Source organism: Prionailurus viverrinus, chromosome E2, assembly GCF_022837055.1.
Source record: "Prionailurus viverrinus isolate Anna chromosome E2, UM_Priviv_1.0, whole genome shotgun sequence".
NCBI classification, from domain to species: Eukaryota; Metazoa; Chordata; class Mammalia; order Carnivora; family Felidae; genus Prionailurus; species Prionailurus viverrinus.
Genome location: NC_062575.1, coordinates 48,938,677 through 48,962,827, shown reverse-complemented (window position 1 = coordinate 48,962,827; position 24,151 = coordinate 48,938,677). Strand labels below are relative to the sequence as shown.

The 24,151-nt window shown below is 44.2% G+C and overlaps 1 long non-coding RNA gene across 1 annotated transcript in view; it reads right to left on the bottom strand.

The window, feature by feature from the left end:
* Positions 1-15,387: 15,387 nt before the first annotated feature.
* Positions 15,388-24,151, bottom strand: part of LOC125153444 (uncharacterized) — a 29,239-nt gene continuing 20,475 nt past the window's right edge. The window contains exon 4 of the long non-coding RNA XR_007147489.1: positions 15,388-15,516. This is a non-coding gene — a long non-coding RNA (uncharacterized LOC125153444). The remainder of the gene's footprint in view (positions 15,517-24,151) is intronic.

Genomic DNA, 24,151 nt, shown 5'->3' with positions numbered 1-24,151 from the left:
AAAAAAAATTAAAAAAAAAAAAGAAGATTGAATCAACTTATTTAAAGTAGCCCTCTAGGGGAGCCAGGGTAGCTCAGTCCGTTAAGCAGCTGACTTCAGTTCAGGTCATGATCTCACACTCCGTGAGTCTGAGCCCCATGTTGGGCTCTGTGCTGACAGCTCAGAGCCTGCAGCCTGCTTCAGATTCCGTGTCTCCCTCTCTCTGTGCCCCTACTCTACTCACACTCTGTCTCTGTCTCTCTGTCTAAAAATAAACATTAAAAACATTAAAAATAAATAAATAAAGTAGCCCTCTAATTAAATTACTTTTCATTTTCTTACTCTGTTTTCTTTTCCTTTTTACAATTTTTATTTATTTTTGAGAGAGTGAGAGCGCGTGCACAGGCACAAGCAGTGGAGGCGCAGAGAGAGGGAGACACAGGATCTGAAGCAGGCTCTGAAGCAGGCTCTGCACTGTGAGCGTAGAGCCCAGTGGAGGGCTCGAACTCACAAACTGTGAGATCATGACCTGAGCCAAAATCAAGAGTCGGCAGCTTAACTGACTGAGCCACCCAGGTGCCCCACTCTGTTTTATTTTCTTGTTCCCACTCACTAGCCAACACCTTATGTATGTATTGACTTGTTTATTATAGTCTACTTCCTCTACACTATGATGTCACTCTCTGCAGTATCTGTAGTGCCTGGAACACTGCCTGGCCCACACTAAGATCATATGGTCTTTTTCCCCCTTGACCTATTAATGTAATGGCTTACGTTAATACATTTCCTAATACTGAAACATCTTCTGTTTTTTAGACTTAGGAGAACTGAGGCTCAGATATCTAGAAGGGACTTTTCCAAAGTCACATAATCAGTCTGTTATGTTTCTCTAGGTCCTTTCCTTTTTTGTTGGGATTGCAGCAAGAGGGTTCCAAATAGATCAAAGAGACATTTAAAAAAATTAAAAATAAGAAAAACGCACAGCTTAAACAGTCCAAGGCTAGGATGACAGCTCCATGTGTCTAGGGCACCATGAAATCAAGGACTTAGGTGCCTTCTTCCTGCCTGGCCACTTTCAGCAAGTGCTTTAGTTCCTGTGTTGTGCTTTTTTTATCTGCCTGGTTTCACATCCTTGCCTGGTTCCACGTTAGAATTAGCAAGAAGCAAGGATGTATGGGATTTTTGAGGTGGAAACCAAGGAGCAGCCATTTTTCTTTGAAGACTGCCATAAGTCAGAGACTTTGGGAGACAGATTTAGAATTGGTGAAGGGTTCTGATTTGCCCTCGATCTTATTTTTCTACATACAACTCTCCTTCCCAACTGCTGGTCCTGCTGATCAAAAGTGGCCCCAAACCCACCACCAGCCATCTCACTTTGAACTCACAGAAGTGGTAGCCCAAAAAGCCAATAAGCTTCTAGAGAAGTTCCTCCCCCTTCGTGGTCTTTCTCTAACAATGGATGTGCCTAACATCCAGATTTCTGACTCACTCATCTGTCTCAGGGCTGCTTAATGAGCTTTCTCTGGTTCTTGATTCCCTGTTCAGATCTTTATCTTTCTAGCTAGTCCCACCATTTTGTAAGGTCTAATTTCTATAATAAATTCCTTATTCTGTAGTATTATAGTCACTTGAGTGGACTCAGGAATGAATCTTGCAGCCTCAGCCAAGCCTTCGGATCAATGTAGCCCCAGGCAGCAACCTCACGAGAGACCCAAAATAAAGTTTCCACCAGTATCATTTCTACCCAGTTTACCTAGTCTCTGTTGTTTAATATTTACTATGGCTTTACAGTTTGCATGGCTCAGGATATGAGAACAGAACGGCACAGAAGGGATATCTTTGGCAACTCATCTGGATGCACCTGAATCCACTTGGGACATCTCAGTCCAGACCAAAGAAACTTGGCAGCATCTGAAGAGTCTCAGAGGTCTTAAAAGCTCCTGAAATGGTACCAGGCCTCAGAATCTCTCTCCAGTTTCTTCCTCTGTATGAAGTGGATGTGGCACATAACAGCATGAAAGATACAGAGCAGATAGCCAGAAGGTGGTAGGCATGTCCTGAATGCACTTCTTAGCACATCTACAACAATGGGTGCTCACCACATGGTTAACTTCTATACACTTAGATGACTGTCTTCATCCAGTACGTGGCTGTTGCTGGTTGAGTTCTTTGGGAAGCAGACTCTGACATGGATTTTGGTCTGTAGGATGGTTATTAGGGAGTGTTGTTGGCATCAACCAACACCCATAGAAGGGAGACCAGGAAGCAGGAGTGGGTGGAGGAAGAAGTTAGCTCTGTGGCTGATTCCATACCAGCTTCAGCTAACTCCATGGGTGCTCTGGAGCAATATGGCTCATCAGAATTGTCCTGCATCTCCATCAATCGCTGAAGTGGGCTGCCCCAGAAAAGGCATGACCTTGGGTGAGGTGCACCCCCCCACCTCTAACTTGTATAGAAAGTTTGATTCAACGTGCAATATTTTCCAGCAAAAAGGCAACGTACAGGAAGGGGTGCTGTACACAACTGCTACAGAAACAAACACGATGCTGGAAAAGAAATAAAAAAAGGTGGGATTTATTGGTGCTATTTTCCTGCACTCGAAACTAGACGGGCAGTTGTCATTAGCTCCAAAGTAGAAGAAAACAAAGCAGACACTGAAATAACAACATACAGGCTAATGTCAATATCAGTGAAATTTACTCACTGACTCACCCAACAGAAGGTCACTGCCAACAAGTGTTACTCTACACATCCATTAGTTAAATATACAATTTCATTTTTTCCAGTTTTTCTTTCTTTTCTTTTATTTATTTTTTTGTTTTGTTTTGTTTTTAAGTTTTAATGCAAAGCCATCATCTTTGCTATCCTGGTGAGCATGCCCTTTTGCTCAGAGGGTCTCCTTCTTTGTTGAGCAGAGGTGGACCCTGAGGCTGACAGCTGGGGGCCGGTGACACTCTCAGCCACTGGGCTTGCAATTCTGCCTTGAAGGAGGGTGGGGACGACAAAGCTAATCCACCACCATGGGTCACAGGAATCCCCACATCTAAGGGGATTTTTTAATATTAAAAAAAATTTTTAATGTTCATTTTATTTTTTATTTTTTAAAAATTCTTTTTAATGTTTATTTTTGAGAGACAGAGAGAGCATGAGTGGGGGAGAGGCAGAGAGAGAGAGGGAGACACAGAATCTGATGCAGGCTCCAGGCTCCAAGCTGTCAGCAAAGACCCAGACATGGGGCTCAAACTCACAAACCATGGGATCATGACCTGGTGGAAGTAGATTGCTTAACCCACTGAGCCACCCAGGCTCCCCTAGGGGGTAAATATTATGGAATATGTTTCCTCTTCATTGGCTTAAATGTTTTTGATCCTTAATGAGCCTTTGGCTTTCCTTTTGCACAACTGAAGGGCTCACTGAAGCATCTTTCCCTAAAGAAAAAGGACTAAAACATGTCTTAATGCTAATTACAGTCAGAAGACTTTGGGCTTCCTCAAAATAGCAGTTTGGTCCTCTTTTCTAGCCTTTTGGATTTAAAAATTGTCAGGTCCTTGAAAATAGATGTTCAAACAAAAACTTTAACATGGATGTTTGTAGCAACACTATTCACAACAGTCAAGAGGTGGACACAACCCAATTGGCCATAAGCACCAAAATGTGTTCTATCCATACAATAAAATATTATTCAGCCATAAAAAGGAACAAAATTCTGATTCATGCTCCAACACTGAAACATTTTGAAAGCCTTGAAAACATGTTAAGTAGAAGAAGCCAATCGAGGGGAGCCTGGGTGGCTCAGTTGGTTAAGCGTCTGACTTTAGCTCGGGTTATGATCTCACGATTCATGACTTCGAGCCCCACATTGGGCTCTGTGCTGACAGCTTGGAGCCTGGAGCCTGCTTCAGATTCTGTGTCTCCCTCTCTCTCTGTCCCTCCCCTGCTTGTGCTCTGTCTGTCTGTCTCTCTCTCAACATAAATAAACATGAAGAAGAAGAAGAAGAAGAAGAAGAAGAAGAAGAAGAAGAAGAAAGTCACAGAAGACAACATATCATAGTTGACTCTTGAACAGCGTAGGGGGTAGGTGGCACTGACCTCTTTTGTAGTTGAAAATCCATAATTAACTTTGACTCCCCCCAAACGTAACTACTAATATTTACTATTGACCAGAAGTCTTAACCAATAATATAACCAGTTGATTAACACATATTTGGTGTGTTATATGCAATATATATTATATTCTTACAATAAAGGAAGCTAGAGAAAAGAAAATGTTATTAAGAAAGTCATAAGGAAGGGGTGACTGGGTGACTCAGTCAGTTAAGCATCCAACTCTTGATTTCCTCTCAGATCATGATCTTGCAGTTCATAGGTTCAAGCCTCATGTTGGGCTCCGTGCTGACAGTGTGGAACCTGCTTAGGATTCTCTCTCTCTCTCTCTCTCTCACTCTCTCTCTCTCTCTCTCTCTCTGCCTCTCCTTTGCTCTCTCTCTCTCTCTCTCTTGAAAATAAATAAACTTAAGAGAAAAGAAAATCATAAGGAAGAAAAAATACATTTACAGGGATATCCTTGAAATCTCACCTGGGTTCACCTGAATCCACTTGGGACATCACAGTCCAGGCCAAAGAAACTTGGCAGCATCTGAAGAGTCCCCCAGATCTTAGAAGTTCCTGAAACGGTACCAGGTCTCAGAATCTCTCTCCAGTTTCCTCCCTCTGTGGTGTATGAAGTGGTTGTAGCACATATCAATATGGCAGACACAGAACAGACAGCCAGCAGGTGGTAGGCATGTCCTCAATGTACTTCTTAGCACATCCAAAGCAATCCACACATGTTTATTGGGGGAAAAATCCACATATAAGCAGACCCGCACAGTTCAAACCCACTGTTGAAGGGTCACTTGTATATGCTTTCATCTACACCAAATGTCCAGAGTAGATAATCCATAGAGACAGAGTGTAGACCAGAGGTTGCCAGGGGCTGGGGAGGAAGGAGGGGGAGTGGGTGGTGGCTGCCTAATAGATATGGGATTTCCACTTGGGGTGGTGAAAAAGTTCTGGAACTAGGTGGTGGTAAACGGCCGCACAGTATTGTGACTGTAGTTAATGTCACTGAGTTGCACACTTCCAAGTAGTTGAAGTGGCAAGCTTTATGTTATGTGTATTTTGCCAAAATAAAAAAATAAAATATTAAAAACTTATTAGGATAAATAAATATTTTTTTTAAAAGGGGCGCCTGGGTGGCTCAGTTGGTTAAGTGTTCGAATTCAGCACAGGTCATGATCTCATAGCTCTTGAGTTGGGGCCCCACATCGGGCTCTGTGCTGACAGCTCAGAGCCTGGAGCCTGCTTTGGATTCTGTGTCTCCTTCTATATCTCTCTCTGCCCCTCCCCCCGCTCATGCTCTATCTGTCTCTCTCTCTCTCTCAAAAATAAATAAACATTAAAAATTAAAAAAAAATACTTTTGGGTCCTGGAGCGCTTGGGTGGCTCAGTGGGTTGAGCGACCAACTTCGTTCAGGTCATGATCTCATGGTTCATGGGTTTGAGCCCCACATCGGGCTGAGCGCTGACAGCTCAGAACCTAGAGCCTGTTTTGGATTCTATGTCTCCATCTCTCTCTCTCTCTCTCTCTCTCTCTCTCTCTGTGTGTCCCTCTCCTGCTCACTCTCTGTCTCTGTCTCTCTCTCAAAAATAAACATTAAAAAAAAACTGATTATAGTTAAAAAAAAAACAAAAACAAAACTTATTGGTCCTGTAGTAGTCACATCACCTGGTGCTTCTTCCCCATTACCCTCCTGGCACCGAACGGCTTCCGCCCTGGTACCCAAAGCCCCTTTCACTTGGGGGAAGCAGACCCCAGAGGAAAAAGTGGGGTATCGGCCTTCCTTCTAAAACCTCACCGCACAGCAGACGGTGGTTGTTCCTCAGGGAAATCCCTGCAGCCCCAGCCCAACTGCCGCAGCCGCTGGGCCCTACGGTCGCAGCCCCTCCTCCCGCAGGGGGCGCACGAGCCCCACGGTGACCCGCTTGACAGGCGGGCCCCACCGAGGTCCTCTGGCCAGAGCTGCAGTCACACCCACCCCGCCGCCTCCCAGGCCAGATCTGTGGGTGGGTGGGGAAGGGGCCAGCCTCGGCCAAGGTTGGTGCTTGTTTTGTTTCCAAAGGAAACAGTTTCAACCAGCAGGAGCCAGAACTTAGATTATGAAATCAGAAGTCAGGCCTTGTCGGGAATGGGTGAGAGGGATGGGGCAGTTGGGGGGTGGGGAGGGTGAGAGGAAGCAGGGAGGAGAAGCAAGAGGAGGAGGGGGAGAAGAAAAAGAGAGGGCCAGCCACCTTCACCCCTGCCCTGCTCTAGAGCCCCAACTCAGGCCTCAGCTGCACCTCTCACCTGGAATGTTGCTGTCTACTATTAAGTTATTATTTCCTGTGGAGTAGCCTCTCAAGGAGCAGCAACACAGCAGGGATTGAGATAGTAGGTGTCCTGCCCTCACAGAGCACATGGTGGGAGAGACAAACCTGCCCCCCCCCACCGCCCCACCAAGAGGACAGTCCAGAGGGGTCAGGGCTGGGCTGGGAGACACAGGCAGGGGGTCACCACCCAGATGGTAAGCTCTCGGGGAGTTTGGACAACCAGCCTCTCTCTGTTCCTCCCTGCCCTCCTGCCTCCAGCTTCTCCCTGCCTGTCCTTCTTCATCTCTTTACTCCCCCAGATTTCTCACAGGTATCTGCTCAGCTGAGTGGGAGGTTCACTCCCAACCTCCCCAAGCAGGCCTCTCTCAGGAAATGTGAGGCTGGGAGAGCTGGGGTGTGTGTCCCTGAGCATGTGTCAACAGGAGCCAGGCCCTGGGAGATGGCTGCCTGCCTGGACACAGCTGTCTCCCCCACTGGGGACATGGTGAGGGAGGCACTGGGCCGCCAGGGTCACTGCTGTGTCCCCAGCACCTCGCACTGTAATATTCTGGTGAAATCTAACGAAGGAAGTTTCCCTCCTAAAAGTATTTCCAGGGGTGCCTGGGTGGCGCAGTCGGTTAAGCGTCCGACTTCAGCCAGGTCACGATCTTGCGGTCCGTGAGTTCGAGCCCGGCGTCGGGCTCTGGGCTGATGGCTCAGAGCCTGGAGCCTGTTTCCGATTCTGTGTCTCCCTCTCTCTCTGCCCCTCCCCCGTTCATGCTCTGTCTCTCTCTGTCCCAAAAATAAACGTTGAAAAAAAAATTTTTTTTAAAAATAAAAGTATTTCCAGCTTGATATTCCGGTTTTTTTTTTTGAGAGAGAGAGAGAGACAGACAGACAGAACACAAGTGGGGAAAGGGCAGAGAGAGAGGGAGCACAGTATATGAAGCATGTTCTAGGTTCTGAGCAGTGAGCACAGAGCCCGACACGGGGCTCGAAGTCACAAACCGTGAGATCATGACCTGAACCGAAGTCAGACACTTAACCGCTGAGCCACCCGGGCGCCCCCCGGGTGGATATTCTTTACTCTGTTAATTCACCATAATTTGGGATCTGGTTCTTAACCTTTGTTTTCTTAGATTCCATATTTGTGTGTGACTTTGAATTATCCAGTGCTGTGAGTTGCAGCAAGTTTCTTAAGCTTTTTGTCTCACTTTCCCCATCCACAATCCCCTCCTCCAAGGCATGTGGAGATTAACTGAGTTAATACTTGTGAGAAAGGCAGATAGAGCCACTAGTGGTCCAGGGGGAGCCTTATACATGAGTTTATTGTCTTTACCAATCAACAAAGGTTTAGTGAGCACATACTACATGCTAATGTAGGCACAGGGGTTGTATAGCAAAGAACATGAAAATCAAAGTCCCTCCCCTCATGAAGGCTGTAAATTCTAGCAGGTGCAGCCAACTAAAAGCAAGCAGCATACCAAATAAATACAATGACTTCAGCCAGTGATAAACACCATGACGAAAATTAAGCAAGGAAACATAAAAGATACTGAATGATGGGGGCTGCTGGAGATTGGGTGGTCAGGAAGGGCTTCTTTGAGGAGGTGATTTCTGAGACTCAGCCATGGGAAGCTGTGGGGAGAAGCATTCCTGGCAGAGGAAATGCCTTGGTGAGGGCAAAAGCCTTGAAGCAAGTGCCAGCCTGAAGAACTTTGGGAGCCATCAATGACTCTTCCTGTCCAAATGACAGCTATGAGGACAGGGATTCTCATTGATTTATTTATTGTTGTTGCAACTGTTTGCTTTGGTCCCTGTGGACCCCCATCCTTCAGAACAGCACCCAACATGTAGTAAGGTTAACAATAACCATGTGTGGATGGAGTACTACATGGCAATGAGAAAGAACAAAATATGGCCCTTTGTAGCAACGTGGATGGAACTGGAGAGCGTGATGCTAAGTGAAATAAGCCATACAGAGAAAGACAGATACCATATGGTTTCACTCTTATGTGGATCCTGAGAAACTCAACAGAAACCCATGGAGGAGGGGAAGGAAAAAAAAAAAGAGGTTAGAGTGGGAGAGAGCCAAAGCATAAGAGACTCTTAAAAACTGAGAACAAACTGAGGGTTGATGGGGGGTGGTAGGGAGGGGAGGGTGGGTGATGGGTATTGAGGAGGGCACCTTTTGGGATGAGCACTGGGTGTTGTGTGGAAACCAGTTTGACAATAAATTTCATATATTGGAAAAAAAAGAACAACAAAAAATAAAAATTAAAAAAAAATAATAACCATGTGTGGAACAAATTAGAGCTGTACCTTCCAGGGATCCAGAATACTTGAGCTCAGTTTCTCCAGGTGGGCATTATGGAACCCCATGATTCACAATCATTTTGAGGGCATTCACAGGCTCCTTCCAACAATTTTTGGACTCTGGATTAAGAACTCTCACTTCTGCAAATTTAGGGGGCACAATTTTAGGGTCCCCAGTTCTCTCTCTCTCTCTCGGGAGTGGAGGCCTTAAAATGGCAGATTGGAGCCAGACAGCCTGGGTGTTGCCTCTCGCTAGAGACCTTGACTTAACCTTCTGCATGCCTCAGTCTCCCCCTCTGTGAAATGGAGGTCACAGTTGCCCTTACTGTGTGGGGTTACTGTGGGACCAGCTGGCTGTGTGCAGAGTGCTCAGACCATTCCCAGACACAGTCAGGGCTCTGTAAGTGTTACCTGTTGTCCTTGTCACTGAAGCAGGTAGTTGGGATTACAAGGGATCAGGTCTGTCAGGGCCCGACACATAAAACGTACTAGAAAAATATAGGGGCGCCTGGGTGGCGCAGTCGGTTGAGCGTCCGACTTCAGCCAGGTCACGATCTCGCGGTCCGTGAGTTCGAGCCCCGCGTCGGGCTCTGGGCTGATGGCTCAGAGCCTGGAGCCTGTTTCCGATTCTGTGTCTCCCTCTCTCTCTGCCCCTCCCCCGTTCATGCTCTGTCTCTCTCTGTCCCAAAAATAAATAAACGTTGAAAAAAAAATTAAAAAAAAAAAGAAAGAAAAAAGAAAAATATAATGTCTGCTGGCTGTTCGCAAGGCTGGGCCAGGTCGCCAGCCCTCTGAGGAGATCATCTGTCTGGTCCCCACTGTCACTCTGTTTCTGCCTCAGGCAGGTCTCTGTCTCCTTCCCTGGACTCTTGTGGCTCTTCTTTGTGTCTCTGTGTCCCTCTCCCTCACCTTCTATCTCAGGCTGTATTTCTTGCTTCTCTAGATCTCTTCATGTACCCAGGTCTCTCTCTTTGTCTGCGTTATCTCTGAGTGAGTGTCCCCTAACTCTACCTCTTCCCTCCTCTGTCTGTGTCTTTCCCTCCTGGGCTCTGTCTGTCTTGTGCCTTCCTCTGATTCCTTCTCCTTGCCACTCTGGGTCCCAGTTGACCCCTCCCTCCCGTCCTCTCCACCTCTCTCTCTCCTCATCTCTCTCTGACACTCTCTCTCTCTGTCCCCTGCCACTCTTTCTCTTGCTTTCTGTCACCCTGAGCTTGCTTTCTTTGCTCCCTTCTTACTTACATATGTTCTTTGCCCAGATCCCTCCCCTTCTGACTCCTGCCAAGTAAGACGGGGCTGATTATGTAATTGTTTGTTATGCATACGGGCAGTGGGGAATGAGGAGGAGACCAGGAAGGAACATTTTCTTTCTTCTCGCCCTTCTTAGCTCTCTCTCTCTCTCTCTCTCTCTTTTTTTTTTTTTCCAGTCCACCAACCTGGCCTCATAGATGCTCTCCCAGCTCATTCTTCCTGCAGAGATCGGGTAAATGCCCCCCTCACCTGTAGGCAGAATAAAACAGTTCAGACCAGAGGGCTGAGGACAAAGCTTTTGAAGGACAAAAGCCTGCAGTCATGGGGAGCTTCCAGGAGGAGATAGACAAGCACTTGGGCTGTCCCTCAGCCCCTAGAAAAATTGCAAAACAATGCAAATGAAGTGTCAATGGAAACTGGAGAATCATCCAATTCAGCTGAGCTTGGGTCTCTGAGGACAGAAGGAAGGACGCCTGGCTTCCAGCCCAGCCCACTGACTTTGAGCTTCAGCAAAGGAGATAATGCTTTATTTTCTCCCTTCTTTCTGGGGACTCTTGGTCACCATGGTGCTCCTGAAAATTCTATAGGTCACTTCCCCACCCACCAGAGAAAAATAGTAAGCAGCTACCCTCCCAACACCCCCATTTCAGCAGCAAGGACCTCCACACCCCACTCATAGTCTCCCTAGTTCTTACCCCCTCTGATACATACCAGCTGGTCCCACCCCAAATCTTCCCAGGAGCCCCAAGCCAGTCACTGGTGGGAGATAGTTCCTGGAGGGGCAAACTGAGGTGCTAATAATCCTAACTCTGCCCCTGAGAGCCCTGTAACCTGGGCAAGCCTCAGCCTGTCCACGTGTAAAATGGAAATGATGCACAAAGACGTGAAGATCCATATGAGTGTGACAGTCAGGAATCTAGCACAGAGCTGGCACATAGAAGATGCTCAGGAATGGGCAGCCCCCACCTCTTCTCCCTGCTGGTCTAGCACCCACTGGCGGTCTGTGCTGTGGTCTGTCTATGACCTGCCACTGACTATAGTCTGCACTCAGCCCTGCTCAGTCTCTCTGCCCTCTCCAGTGTCCCCAGTTACAGTAAATTCCTCCCTGAGAAGAGATTTCAAAGGGCTGAGGACCCCAGATTAAAGAGAATTGGTTGTTGAGTGATAGTAATGCCACAGTGCTGACAGCTTTAAATACATCCAATCTGCACAAACATCCAGGTTTGGCAAGGAAGGTACTGTTACGGGTATCTCATTTTATGGGAATGGAAACTGAGGCTCAAAGAAATTAGGTGTCTTGTTCAAAGTCACACTCACCAATAAAGAAGCAGAGGCAGAGCCCAAACCTGGTTCTCCCTGACCCTAGAATATTCTGTGACCTTGGACCTGTTCTCAAAATTGGAGGGTGCAGACATGAGTGAGGAGGGGCTGGGGGGGGAGGATGAAGACACAGCACTCAACAGTGAGCTCAGAGGAGACTAGAAGTTACATAAACTCCACACCTGTGGCAACTCCCACGTGGGATCCAACCCCCAGGATTTTAATCCAAAGGTATTCAGGTTACTGAAGAGGCTGAATCCCAGGATCTCTGATTCCAGGGCCCATGGCCAAGGACGGTTCCTTCTTCCTGGTAACATGGACATCTGAGAGGTCTTTACCTCTTCCAGTCTGCCACATGTCTGTCCTGGTGATCTTTGCCATCTGAAAGCATGTGAATAAAAACAGCAAGTTGCCCAAAGTGTTCATCTCTGCCACGTCCAGGAACCTGTCTGGGACCCCACTCACTATTCCAGACCTTCATAACAATGAGTGCATCAGCTGAATATCAACAGTGTTGTTTGCAGATTGTTTATCTTTTGTTTCCCTATCAGCTCCGAGTTAATCCCCAAGGCAGACACTGTTCATTGTTCCTCTATGTCCATTTACTCCTTCTAGCCCAAGACCATCCAAAGTAAGACTGCATTCCCCAGCCTCTCTTGCACTAGGCATGACATTGAGACTGTGCCCAAATGAGATATGGGGTTGAAGGGGTGATGTGTGACCACCTCCACTCCCGTGCCCCATTGCCCTGCTGGTTGGAATGCAGTCCCAGCGCATGAGATGGTGAGCTGGGAAAATCAAGGCAATGCCTTGGGAAATTGTGGAGTGAAAGACGGATGAAATCTGGGTTCTTAGCACTGGAGCTCCCATATCAGCCTCTGACTGCTGACACTCAAACGGGCGTGTCAGAGATATGTTATCTTGCATAAGCCACTGTTGTGTTTGGGTCTCTGATACTAACAGATACAACATTTATTCCGCTTATGACTACAACTGAACAGCCCTCGGCCCCAAATCTGTAGGAACCATACACCTCCAGCCTCAGAGAGATGTAGTACTCTAAGATCCATCCATTCATCCCTAACTACCCCGCACCATTTTCAAAAAGAATTTACCCCCCCCCCCCACCACAGTGGTTCATTCAACCTTCCCTTCATTCTGCCCATCAACAGGCATTCTTCCCTCCATTCACATCCAACCAGGCAAACCTTTCCAGTACCATCCATTCTTCTACCCTTTGTCCTCTTATACACTCATCCTACACTCATCCATTCTTCTCTCCTACTGGGCATCCATTTAGCCATCTATCCATTCTTTTGTCATTACATCCTCTTATCCATCTATCAGTGCATTTATTTGTTCATCCTCCCCTTCACCAGTCCACACAACCTTCCGCACATTTGCCACCCTCCTACTCGCTAATCCATCAATCCACCCACATCCAGTGATTCTCCTCCATTTGTCCACCCATGCTGTTGTCCATCCTCCCAACCATTCATCCTCCTTTCCCTCATTGAGTCATACATGCTTCCACCCAGTCCTTGCCTGTATCCATTTCTACCAGCTTTGATCCTTCCCCCTCTCCATGTCACCCTCATCAGGAAATTCCACACTGACTGATTCGCTTTCCCTCTTTTCCAGTGTGACCCTCTCCTTGAGTCCTGAGCTCTTTTTTGACTTTTTTTTAGGAGTGAAAAAGTTGGGGTCTGATCTCCTTGTCCAATTTTAGAAGAAAAGAGGAAGGGATTGGAAGGAACAATGAGATGGGCCCTTCTGGGGAGAAGGCACAGCAGGAAGAATCAGAAATGGGCTTCCAGGAGGTTCCAGATGATCCCGGCTGGGCTCTTCATCATCAATCATACACCAGTCTCATCCCACCACATAAGCTCACTCCCCATCACCGCCTGAACCACCACCCTATGTTCTCTACTCAAAGTCCTCTTATCCTGGGTTTCAGCCTCCCAGGCTGTGAGAGACAGAAGGAGGGATGAAGAAGAAGGGGCCTCACAAGGATGTGACACAGGGACTGGTGTTGTCCCCGCCCCACTCTCCCTACAGCATGGCTTGCCATGAATCTGGGCACATGAAGGAAGGAGGGAGATCCTTAAAAGAAGGACCCAGACAGATCCTATCATGTCTCCAGCCCTGGTCTATGAGTAGGAGGAAGCAAAAACAGACATTAAGGTGCTAGCAGGTGCGACTGGCCAACAGGGAACATGGGAAGATCTTTTGCTGCTTCTTGAGGTTTCTGCAGGATTTGAGGTTGGGGAAAAAGAGCAGATCCAAAAGGAGGCTGGCCTTCTGTTAGAGGTGTCCTAGGAGAGACTATGGTATGGGGTGCAGAAAAGATGAGGAAAGGGATATGGTATTGTACTGGGTTGAATAGTATGTAACACCCCCATTCATGTCCAACCAGAACCTCAAAATGGAACATTATTTGGAAACAGGGTCTTTGCAGGTATAATTACTTAAGATGAGGTATACTAGACCAGGGTGGGCCCTAATCCAATGGCTAATGTCATAAGAAGAGAAAATAGAGACACAGACACGGAGAGAAGTCACTCATAGACACACAAAGAGAATGCCATGTAATGATGGAGGAGGAGATTGGAAGAATGCATTTAGAAGCCAAGGAACACCAAGGACTGCCAGCAATCACCAGAAGCCAGGCAGACTTAAGGAATAATCATCCCCTAAAGGCTTCAGAGCATGGCTGACACCTCAATTTTGGATTTCTAGCCTCCAGAACTGTGAGAGAATACATTTCTGTTGTTTAAGCCACCTAGTTTGTAGTGCTTGGTTACAGCAACCCTAAGAAACTAATATGGAAATTATGGGGTCAGGCCTGAGAAGCTTAAACCACGTGGTCAGGGTCTTATCAAGTCTGGAGTGAATTGGTCTCCTTGGGAAGGTCTGGGCTTGGTGTTCCTGGATACAAGCTGGGGCCCCTGGCTGACTCTTTATAGGAAAGGTCATTAAAGTTCTTCTTGCCAGGGAAATCTTAATCCAGGGTCCATAACTAGGATTAGAGAGTTTCTGTGAAATCCTTAAAACAATGTGCAAGACCCCCTTAGCAGAAATATCCCTGCAATCCAGTTTGGATATAGGGTCATATTCAGTAAGACATGGTCCTGCTTCAAAATTAATTCAAAGTCTGTTAAAACGTGTAACTGTCTTTCTATCAGGACAGTAAGAAGAGCTCATGATGGAACGGAAATGACAAATGTCATCGTGGCAGAGACTGGTTAAGCGTTCGCCAATGCTGTTTCTTTCTCCTGGGCACACAAGATTACATTTCCCAGTATCCCTTGCAGCTAGGTTAGGAGCAGGAACATCAGCATGAGCCTTGTATAAGTGAGAAATAAACCTTTTTGTGTTAAGATAATGAGATTTTGGGCTTGTTAGAGCAACTAGCTGAATAACTTGTGGAATCAAGCACGTAGCCCTTGGGATCTTATTAAAATCTCCTTTCTGAGGCACCTGGGTGGCTAGGTCGGTTGAGTGTCTGACTTCCGCTCGGGTCATGATCTCATAGTTCGTGGTTTCGAGCCCCGAGTGGGACTCTGCACTGTCATCCTGTCAGCACGGAGTCCACTTTGGGATCCTCTGTCTCCCTCGCTCTGCCCTTCCCCCGCTTGCACTCGCCCAAAAGTAAATAAATATTTTTTTTTAAATCTCCTTTCTTCTCTTCCTCAATTGATCAGCTCTTTGCAATTCTCTGAAGACACTGCCTCACCTCATGCCATTCCCTCACCACCATCTCTTCCCTCATCACTCTGTCCTTCATCGGCCACTCCCCTCATTTGGCCTCCATGCATACCTTATATGTTCCCCTGGGACTGGTGTTTCCACCAGAGTAGCCCCTTCAGAATTATAAATTATCTTATGGTCTCACTGTTTTTCTGATCGAAGCATTCACAAATCCACCCCTATTACCATTGTCTCTTACAGTCTACCTCTTTCCTCAGTTTTTTAAGTGGAATTGGCTGTGGTCAACCATTTCTTTTGTTTTCATTACCTATGCACATTTGAGTGTGGTGGAGGGTGGGTTCACCTGAAAATAACCAGAAAAGAAAAAAATAACAGGGGTTTAAGTAAGATAATGTAATTCTCTTACATATTGGACACTTTCAGAGGTTGTCAGTGTAGGGTGCTCCACAGGGTCTGGCTCTTCTCTCTTGTTCTATGATGTGTGTTTTCCATTCCCAAGATCATGTCATGATGCAAATGACTGCTAGAGCTCCAGCCATCAATTCCACATCCCAGCTATCAGAAAGGGACAGAAATTCCAACAGTTAAATACTACTAATAAAAATATATTATTCTTACAGAAACTCAGAAATGTTTTAAGAATCTAATATTAGGGGTCCTTGGGTGGCTCAGTGGGTTGAGCCAACTCTTGATTTCAGCTCTGCAAGCGACTCTGTGCTGACAGTGCTGAGACTACTTCACATCCTCTGTCTCCCTCTCTCTCTGCCACTCCCCTACTCACCTACTCACACTCTCTCTCTCAAAAAAGAATTAAAAAACAAAACAAAACCAGGGATGCCTGGGTGGCTCAGTCGGTTAAGCATCCGACTTTGGCTCAGGTCATGATCCTGCCATTTGAACCCCACGTTGGGCTCTGTGCTGACAGCTCACAGCCTGGAGCCTGTTTTAGATTCTGTGTCTCCCTCTCTCTCTGATCCTCCCCTGCTCATGCTCTGTCTCTCTCGCTCAAAAACAAAGAAATATTAAAAACAATTAACAATATCAAGTCTTTAATCCATGGACATGGTAACTTTCTCCCTTTCTTTAGATCGACACCACAAAAAGTCAATGTAGTAACCATATTATTAAGGAAAAAATGCTACCAAATTCATTATACAGTACCACATACTACTACTACCATTTCTCCTCCTCCTCTTCTTCCTCCTCCTCTTCCTCCTCCTCCTCCTCTTCCTCCCTCTTCTTCAGGTTTTCAACTACAACTTCAATTTCTTTAATCGGCATAGGGTCATTCAGGTTATCTGTTTCTTCTTTTGTGAGTTTTGGTAGTTTACATCTTTCGAACGATTGGTATGTTTCACCTAAACTTTCAAAAGTCCTTTTGACTTTCAAAAGTTGCAAAAGTCCTCTACTATCTTTATAAAAGATGTCTGTCTATTTATTTATTTATTTATTTATTTAGAGAGGGAGGGAGAGAGGAGGGGCAAAGAGAGAGGAGAGGGAAAATCCCAAGCAAGATTTGCACTGACAGCTCCCACTGAGATCCCACAAACTGAGATCATGACCTGAGCTGAAATCAGGAGTGGAACACTCAGCCGACTGAGCCTCCCAGGTGCACCCCCTACTATCTTTTTTATGTCTGTGGATCAGTACTGATGTTCCTCTTTCATTCCTGATATTGGTAATTTGTGTCTTTTTCCTTTTTATCTCCATTAAACTGGCTATATCAATTTTATTGGTCTTTTCTAAAGAATCAGCTTTTGACTTTATTGATTCCATTTCTTTTTCCTACTGTCAATTTCATTGGTTCCTGCTCTAATTTTTATTACTTCCTTCCTTCTCCTTACTTCAGATTTAATTTTTTCTTTCTTTAGTTTCCTAAGATGAAAACTTAGGTTATCGATATTAGATCTTTCTTCTTTTCTGATATATGCTTTCAGTGTTACAGAGTCCCTGTAAGCATTATTTCAACTATATCCCACAAATTTTGACTTTCATTTAGTTCAAATATTTGTAAGTTACATTTGCGACTGTCTGCTTGACAGATGGATTATTTGGAAGAGTGTTAATTTCCATTAATTTTTTACTTTTTAAAAAAATTTTTTAACGTTTATTTATTTTTGAGACAGAAAGAGACAGAGCATGAACGGGGGAGGGGCAGAGAGAGAGGGAGACACAGAACTGGAAGCAGGCTCCAGGCTCTGAGCCATCAGCCCAGAGCCCGACGAAGGGCTCGAACTCACGGACCACGAGATGGTGGCCTGAGCCGAAGTCGGACGCTCAACCGACTGAGCCACCCAGGCGCCCCTCCATTAATTTTTTAAAAATCTTTATTTTTGAGAGAGAGAGAGAGAGAGAGAGAGAGACAGAGTGCGAGTGGGGGAGGGTCAGAGAGAGAGGGAGACACAGACTCTGAAGCAGGCTTCAGGCTCTAAGCTGTCAGCACAGAGCCCCAAGCAGGGCCCAAACTCAAGAACCGTGAGATCATGACCTGAGCCAAAGTTGGACACTTAACCGACTAAGCCACCCAGGTGCCCCTAATTTCCATTTTAAAAACATATTTCCTCTTATTAATTTCTAGTTTAATTCCTTTATGGTCCAAGAATGCACAATATATTATTTCTATTCTTTTTAATCTGTTAAGACTTTCTTTATAGCCAAGAATTATAGCCTATCTTAGTGAGTGTTTCATGTTTATTTGAGAAGAAAGTGTGTTCTGCTATTGTTGGATGAAGTCTTATGGATGCCAAGTAGGTCAAATTGGTTCATGGTACCATTTAGGTCATCTATAACCTTACTTATTTTCTTCCTTCTTGTTCTATCAATTATTGGGAGAGGAATGTTGATGTCGCCAACTATATTTGGGGATTTTTCTCTTTCTCCTTTCAGATCAGTTTTTGTCTTGTATATTTTGAAGCTCTGTTATTATATAATATGTTATTATATTAATTAGGATTGTTTTGTCTTCATGAAGAATTGACTTCTTTTTTATTATGTAACATCCCTCTTTCTGATAATTTTTTTTGTTATGAAATCTACAGTTTAAATCAAAATTAATATAGCTATTCTAGCTTTCTTTGAATTAGGCTTTCATAGTATATCTTTCTTCATTATTTTGATTTTTTAATCTAGGTCTTTATATTGGATACGGATTTCTTATAGACAACATATAGTTGAGTCTTGCTTTTTTACCCAATCAGGCAATCTGTGTTTTTTCATTAGTATATTTAAATTTTATTTTATTATTTTTGAGAGAGAGCACTCATGTGCATACACACTCACACACACACACACACACACACATACACACACACACACACACACACACACACACACAAGTGGGGAGGGGTAGAGGGAGAGGAGGCAAGAGAATCTTAAGCAGGCTACACACTTAGTGCGGAGCCCAACACAGGGCTTGATTCCACAACTGTGAGATCATGACATGAGCTGAAATCAAGAGTCAGATGCTTAACCAACTGAACCACTCAGGTGCCTCTTTCATTAGTATATTTAGACCATTGACATTTAAGACCATTGACATTTAAGCTGTATTTGGATTAAAATTTACCATCTGCTAGGTGTTTTATATTGGTTATATTGTTTTTTCTTTCTGCTCTGATTTTAACTGAGTATATTTTATGATACCATTTTCTTTATGCTTGTGACATATTATTTATACCTTTTTTAAAAAAAAAAAGTTTAGTGGTTGCTCCAGACAATATACAATGTTAAATTGTAGGTCTTTATTTTCAAATAAAACTATACCATTTTATGTGTAGTGAAAGGACCTTAGATGGTATATTACTAATTCCTCCTTCCTATCTCTTATGCCATTGTTGTCATATATTTCACTTCCACATGTGCTATAAGGACCCAATACATTATTACTGCTTTTGTTTTAAATAGTTATTTGGGTGGCAATTAAAAGCAAAAAGCAAAAATAAAAAATACTATATATTGAAATTTTATTTATTAAATTTCTAACTCTCTTCATGTATTTTGTAGATACAAGTTTGTCCTTAATCATGTTTTTCTGACTGAAGAAATTCCTCTAACATTTCTTTTTTTTAATATTTATTTATTTTGGGGAAAACATAAGTCAGGGAGAGTCAGAGAGAGGGGGACAGAAGATTCAAAGCAGGCTCTGCACTGACAGGCTGACAGCAGTGAGCCTGATATGGGCTCAAACTCATGAGCCAAGAGATCATGACCCAAGGTGAAGAAGGACGCTCAACCACTGAGCCACCCAGGTGCCCCTCCTTTAATATTCCTTTAAAAAAATGTTTTTTAAATGTTTATTTATTTTTGAGAGAGAGACAGAGCATGAGCAGAGGAGGGGCAGAGAGAGAAGGGGACACAGAATCTGAAGCAGGCTCCAGGGTCTGAACTGTCAGCCCAGAGCCCGTCATGGGGCTCAAACTCACAAACCGTGAGATCATGACCTGAGCCAAAGTCTGACGCTTAACTGACTAAGCCACCCAGGAGCCCCTTCCTTTAATATTTCTTATAAGGATAAGTATGGGGGCAATATAACCCCTTTCCCCCAGCCCTAGTTTGTTTTGTTTTGTTTTGTTTTGTTTTGTTTTGTTTTGTTTTTGTCTATGAGAGTCTTTATTTGCCCTTCATTTTTACATTTTGGTAAAATATATGTAACATAAAATAAACCATTTTCATCACTGTTAAGTGTACAGTATAATGACATTAAATACAGTCACAATGTTGTGCAACCATCACCACTATCCATTTCCAGTTTTTTCATCATCCCAAACTGAAACCATGCTCATTTATCCTTTACTTAACAAATGATTTTAATGTGAGTTTAGTCGACACACAACATGACATTAGTTTCAGGTGTACAATATAGTGACTCAATATGTTTATATATTTTGCTGTGCTCACCACACATATAGCTACCATCGGCCACACATACATCACTATTACAATTTCTCCTTTACTTTTGAATGATGTTTTCACTCAAAAGTATACAGAATCCTGTATATAGAATTCTTGATTGACAGCTTTTTCTGTCAACACTTAAAAGATGTCACTCCATTTTTTTCTTGCTCACATGATTTCTTTTTTTTTTTTAAGTTTATGTATTTATTTTGAATTTTTTTTTCAACGTTTATTTATTTTTGGGACAGAGAGAGACAGAGCATGAACGGGCGAGGGGCAGAGAGAGAGGGAGACACAGAATCAGAAACAGGCTCCAGGCTCTGAGTCATCAGCCCAGAGCCCGATGCGGGGCTCAAACTCACGGACTGCGAGATCGTGACCTGGCTGAAGTTGGACGCTTAACTGACTGTGCCACCCAGGCGCCCCATATGTATTTATTTTGAGAGAGAGACAGGAGGGGCAGAGGGAGAGGGAGAAAGAAAATACCAAGCAGGCTCTACGCTGTCAGTGAGGAGCCCAATGTGGGACTCAAATTCATGAACCATGAGATCATGACCTGAGCCAAAACCTAGAGTCAGACACTTAACTGACTGAGCCACCCAGGCACCCCTCTTGCTTGCATGATTTCTGAGAAAAGTTTGTTGTACTTATCCTTGTTCCTCATAGGTAAGGTGTATTTCTTCCTCTGGCTTCCTGCAAAGTTTTTTCTTTGTCTTTGGTTTCCTGAAGTTTGAATACAATACACTTACATGTGGGCTTTTTGGTATTTACTCAGTTGGTGTTCTTTGAACTTCTTGAATCTGTGGTTTGGTGTCTGTCACTACTTTTGGGGAAAAAAAAAACTTGGCCATTCTTTTTTGTAATATTTTCACTGTCCCGTTATGTCTCTCTTCTTCGTCTTCTTCTGGCATTACAGATATGCACATGTTACACCATTTGGTAGAGGAAGGGTTGGAAGATGGGGGAAGAAAGAAAGAAGAGAGAAAAGACAAAATGAGGGAAGCAGCGAGATGAGAGAGAATCAAGGAAAAAAGAAGGAAGATAGGGAGGAGAGTCTTCAAAAGAGGGAAGAGAAGGGAGAAGGAGGATAGAGAGAGAAAGAAATGAGAAGAAGGGGGGGGGAAATGGAGGGAGGGGAAAAGTGAAGGGAGACAGGAAGGAAGAGAAGAAGAAAATGAGGAAAATAAAGGAAGGATAATTCTCAAAATGATAACGTAATTCTCAAAGTAGATATACACGTGACAAAGATTATTTAATCCATTAATGAGGGAACCAGATGTAAACAAAGCTGGTTCAAAAGACAAATGAAACACTAGGATTTTTTATAGGAAAAAAAAGAAGTTCTGAGTTAAACACAAAATTACTACTGTCTGATTTTATGGCATTATTATTTTTTTTAATTTTGGTGGAGGGTCACCATCTCTACCAAACAGAAAAGATAGTCATCATGACTTAGCTGTTTGGCAGAATTGTAAAAACCTTGGGCCCTGGTTAATTGTGTAAACAAAGTAACATTCCAATTTTGGAATGAGATTATCTTTAAATGGACCCGTTAGAAAGTATGCCTAGCTTGACATGAAAAAGTCCTATAATCATTTTTTTCTTTATTAGATTGTTTTTGAATAATTTCTGAATAATTTTTCTTAGCAGAAGAAAAGAAATTCAGAATCCCCATTTACTATCCTTCCCATTCTCCAATAGAAAAATGATCCCTACACCACAGTCACCATCTAGAATGTGGTTCCTAAGACTTTACAAGTTTATTTTGGTTGTGAAGGAGAGCAACAGGTATGCACCACCTGTACCTTCCTGCTGCTGCTGAAAACATCCAGGAGGAGGTGAGAAGTCATTCTGCCCCTCTCCCCACAGTTCCTCCCTTCTCTAAAGCTCATCTCCACTTCCAACTGGAAGAACCCACAGATCACCGAAAGCTGAAAATCATAGAATTCCAGAATCTCAAAAATTAGAAAAGATTCTGAGAACCACAGAATCTTAGAAAATTGCCAGCTTGGGGCGCCTGGGTGGCTCGGTTGGTTAAGCATCTGACTTCAGCTCAGGTCATGATCTCGTGGTTCATAGCTTTGAGCCCTGCGTCGGGTTCATGGCTTTGAGCCCCGCATTGGGTTCTGTGCTGACAGCTCAGAGCCTGGAGCCTGTTTCCAATTCTGTGTCTCCCTCTTTCTCTGCCGCTCTCCTGCTCATTCTCTCTCTCTCCCTCTCTCTCTCTCTCTCTCTCTCTAAAATACATAAACATTAAAAAATAAAATTTTTTTTAAAATGCCAACTTGGAGAAGTTGTTTATCTCAATCTTGGAACCATCCCATAAAACACCTCCCATAATGGGTCTTCTTAGATGATGCATGATGATCTCCCAGACACTTATCTTGCCTCCTTTAAAAAAAAAAAAATCAGTTCTAGGCATTCTCCCTTCTACCACAGCCAAAAGCGATTTCTCCAGATTTCCATGTCCTTTCTCCACTCAGCTTTTCCTGGTCCTGGCTCCTTGACCAGTGGTGCTGTAATTTTCATTTTAACTAATTTTTTAAGTACTTGCTGTGTGCCATAACTCACTGAATAGTCCCAAACCCCAAAAGATCAATACAATCATTTGTACCATTTTCCAGATGAGAAAACTGAGGCACAGATACTATCCAAGGTGTATTCAGACAATCTTAGGATCATGCTATTTTACAACCATCTAATCATGCTAAAAAACCTCACATCGGCTGAGCTCTTTATTCTGTGGCAAACTTCAAAAATCCTATGAAGGAGGTACTCATGTTATCATATCCCAAACACAGAGGAGGAAGGCTCCAGGAGGGAGAGGCTCACTTTCCTAAGGGTTTCATGTCAGTCTCCAGACCCCTAGAGTGTTGCCTCCCGTATGCCATTATCCACGTGCCCTGCCTTGTAAGCTGCTCATTTGGGTTAGAAGGTATCCTGCTTATTAGGCACACAACTCAGTGCCTGGCACAAAGATGACAATAAATAAATAATGACATCCCTGGTAGCATCATAGCATGTCTTGGTCCCAGAAGGAGAGGCAGATGGCTAGGCATAAAAGGATCCAGGCTCCATTTTATACACACACCCTGTGAAGCTCAAATCATTGTTTCTCCATTTCACTTTGCTCTGGGTGTTTCTCTGTCTCCGTATCTCTTTGTTTCTTTGACTTGTCTCCCTGACCATCTCCGCCTCTGAGTCAATGGTTTTTTGGTAATGATTGAGAGAGGAGGAGAGAGAGGGAGGGGGCGCTAGCTCTCTAGGTTCTTCTTGTTTCTTCTTTCTTGGCCATGTTTCTCTTTCTCAGTCTCTAGGTCTGTCTCCTGAAGCTTCCTTGTTTTTTTTTTCTGATTGTCTCTCCTTCTCTCTGTTTCTTTGAATTTCCTTTGGCCTCTGTGTCTTCCTTGATACCTATAGTTGACTCATTCTCTGTCTCTCTCCGCTCTATTTTGATCTCACTCTGGTTCTGTTTCTCTGCACCTTTCTTTTCTCCTTTGTTTCTCTGCAGTCTTGGTCTCTATCTTGGCACAATCTGCCTGTCCATGCATTTCTCTGCAGTTAATTTTCCTCTTTAACTTGCTTGCACCGTTTAGTTCAAGTGTCTCTCCTCCTGGCTTCTTGCCTAGAGTGGGATAGTGAAGGGGGCTGTTCTAAGGACACTTTCTCTTTTCCTGTCTGAACAGAAAGACCAGACTCAACCACCACCATCACAGACAATTAATTAAGGGACTATTCCCTAATGGGTGTAAGTGTATGTGTGTGGGGGGGAGGAGGTCAGAATGGAAGGGAGAAGCCAAAACTGTGAAGGTCATAGGAGGCAGCCTACAGCTAACTCTTACCCCACAAAAGACATCCTGGTGGCCCATAGAAGATCCAAAAGGTGGTGCACTGGGAGTCACTCAGTTTTCACAGAATCCCCACCACTTCTCTTGGACACAGCATACCTCAGCCCAGCCAGCCAGGTCTTATTCCAAAACCTGCAGGTTCGCTAAGGGATTTATTTTCCAAGTCTGAGAATCTGGACACATGAGAAGGGCATTTGATTTTGTTTAATAACATGTATAGGTAGGATATAATACCCAGGAATTTTGTTTCAGAACAGTAAAGAAGATTGGCAGGTATTTGGTACAAAATGTGCTGAAAACCGTTTATTTAGATAAACAGACAGCAATCAGTAGGCCATGTTTCTAGAGGTGGGGCTCAGAAGTGGCCTCTATATCTTAGACTTTGAAAATAAATGTGCACACACAGACACACACCAGCAAAGTCCTGCTAAATCAACCCAAGTAATCTT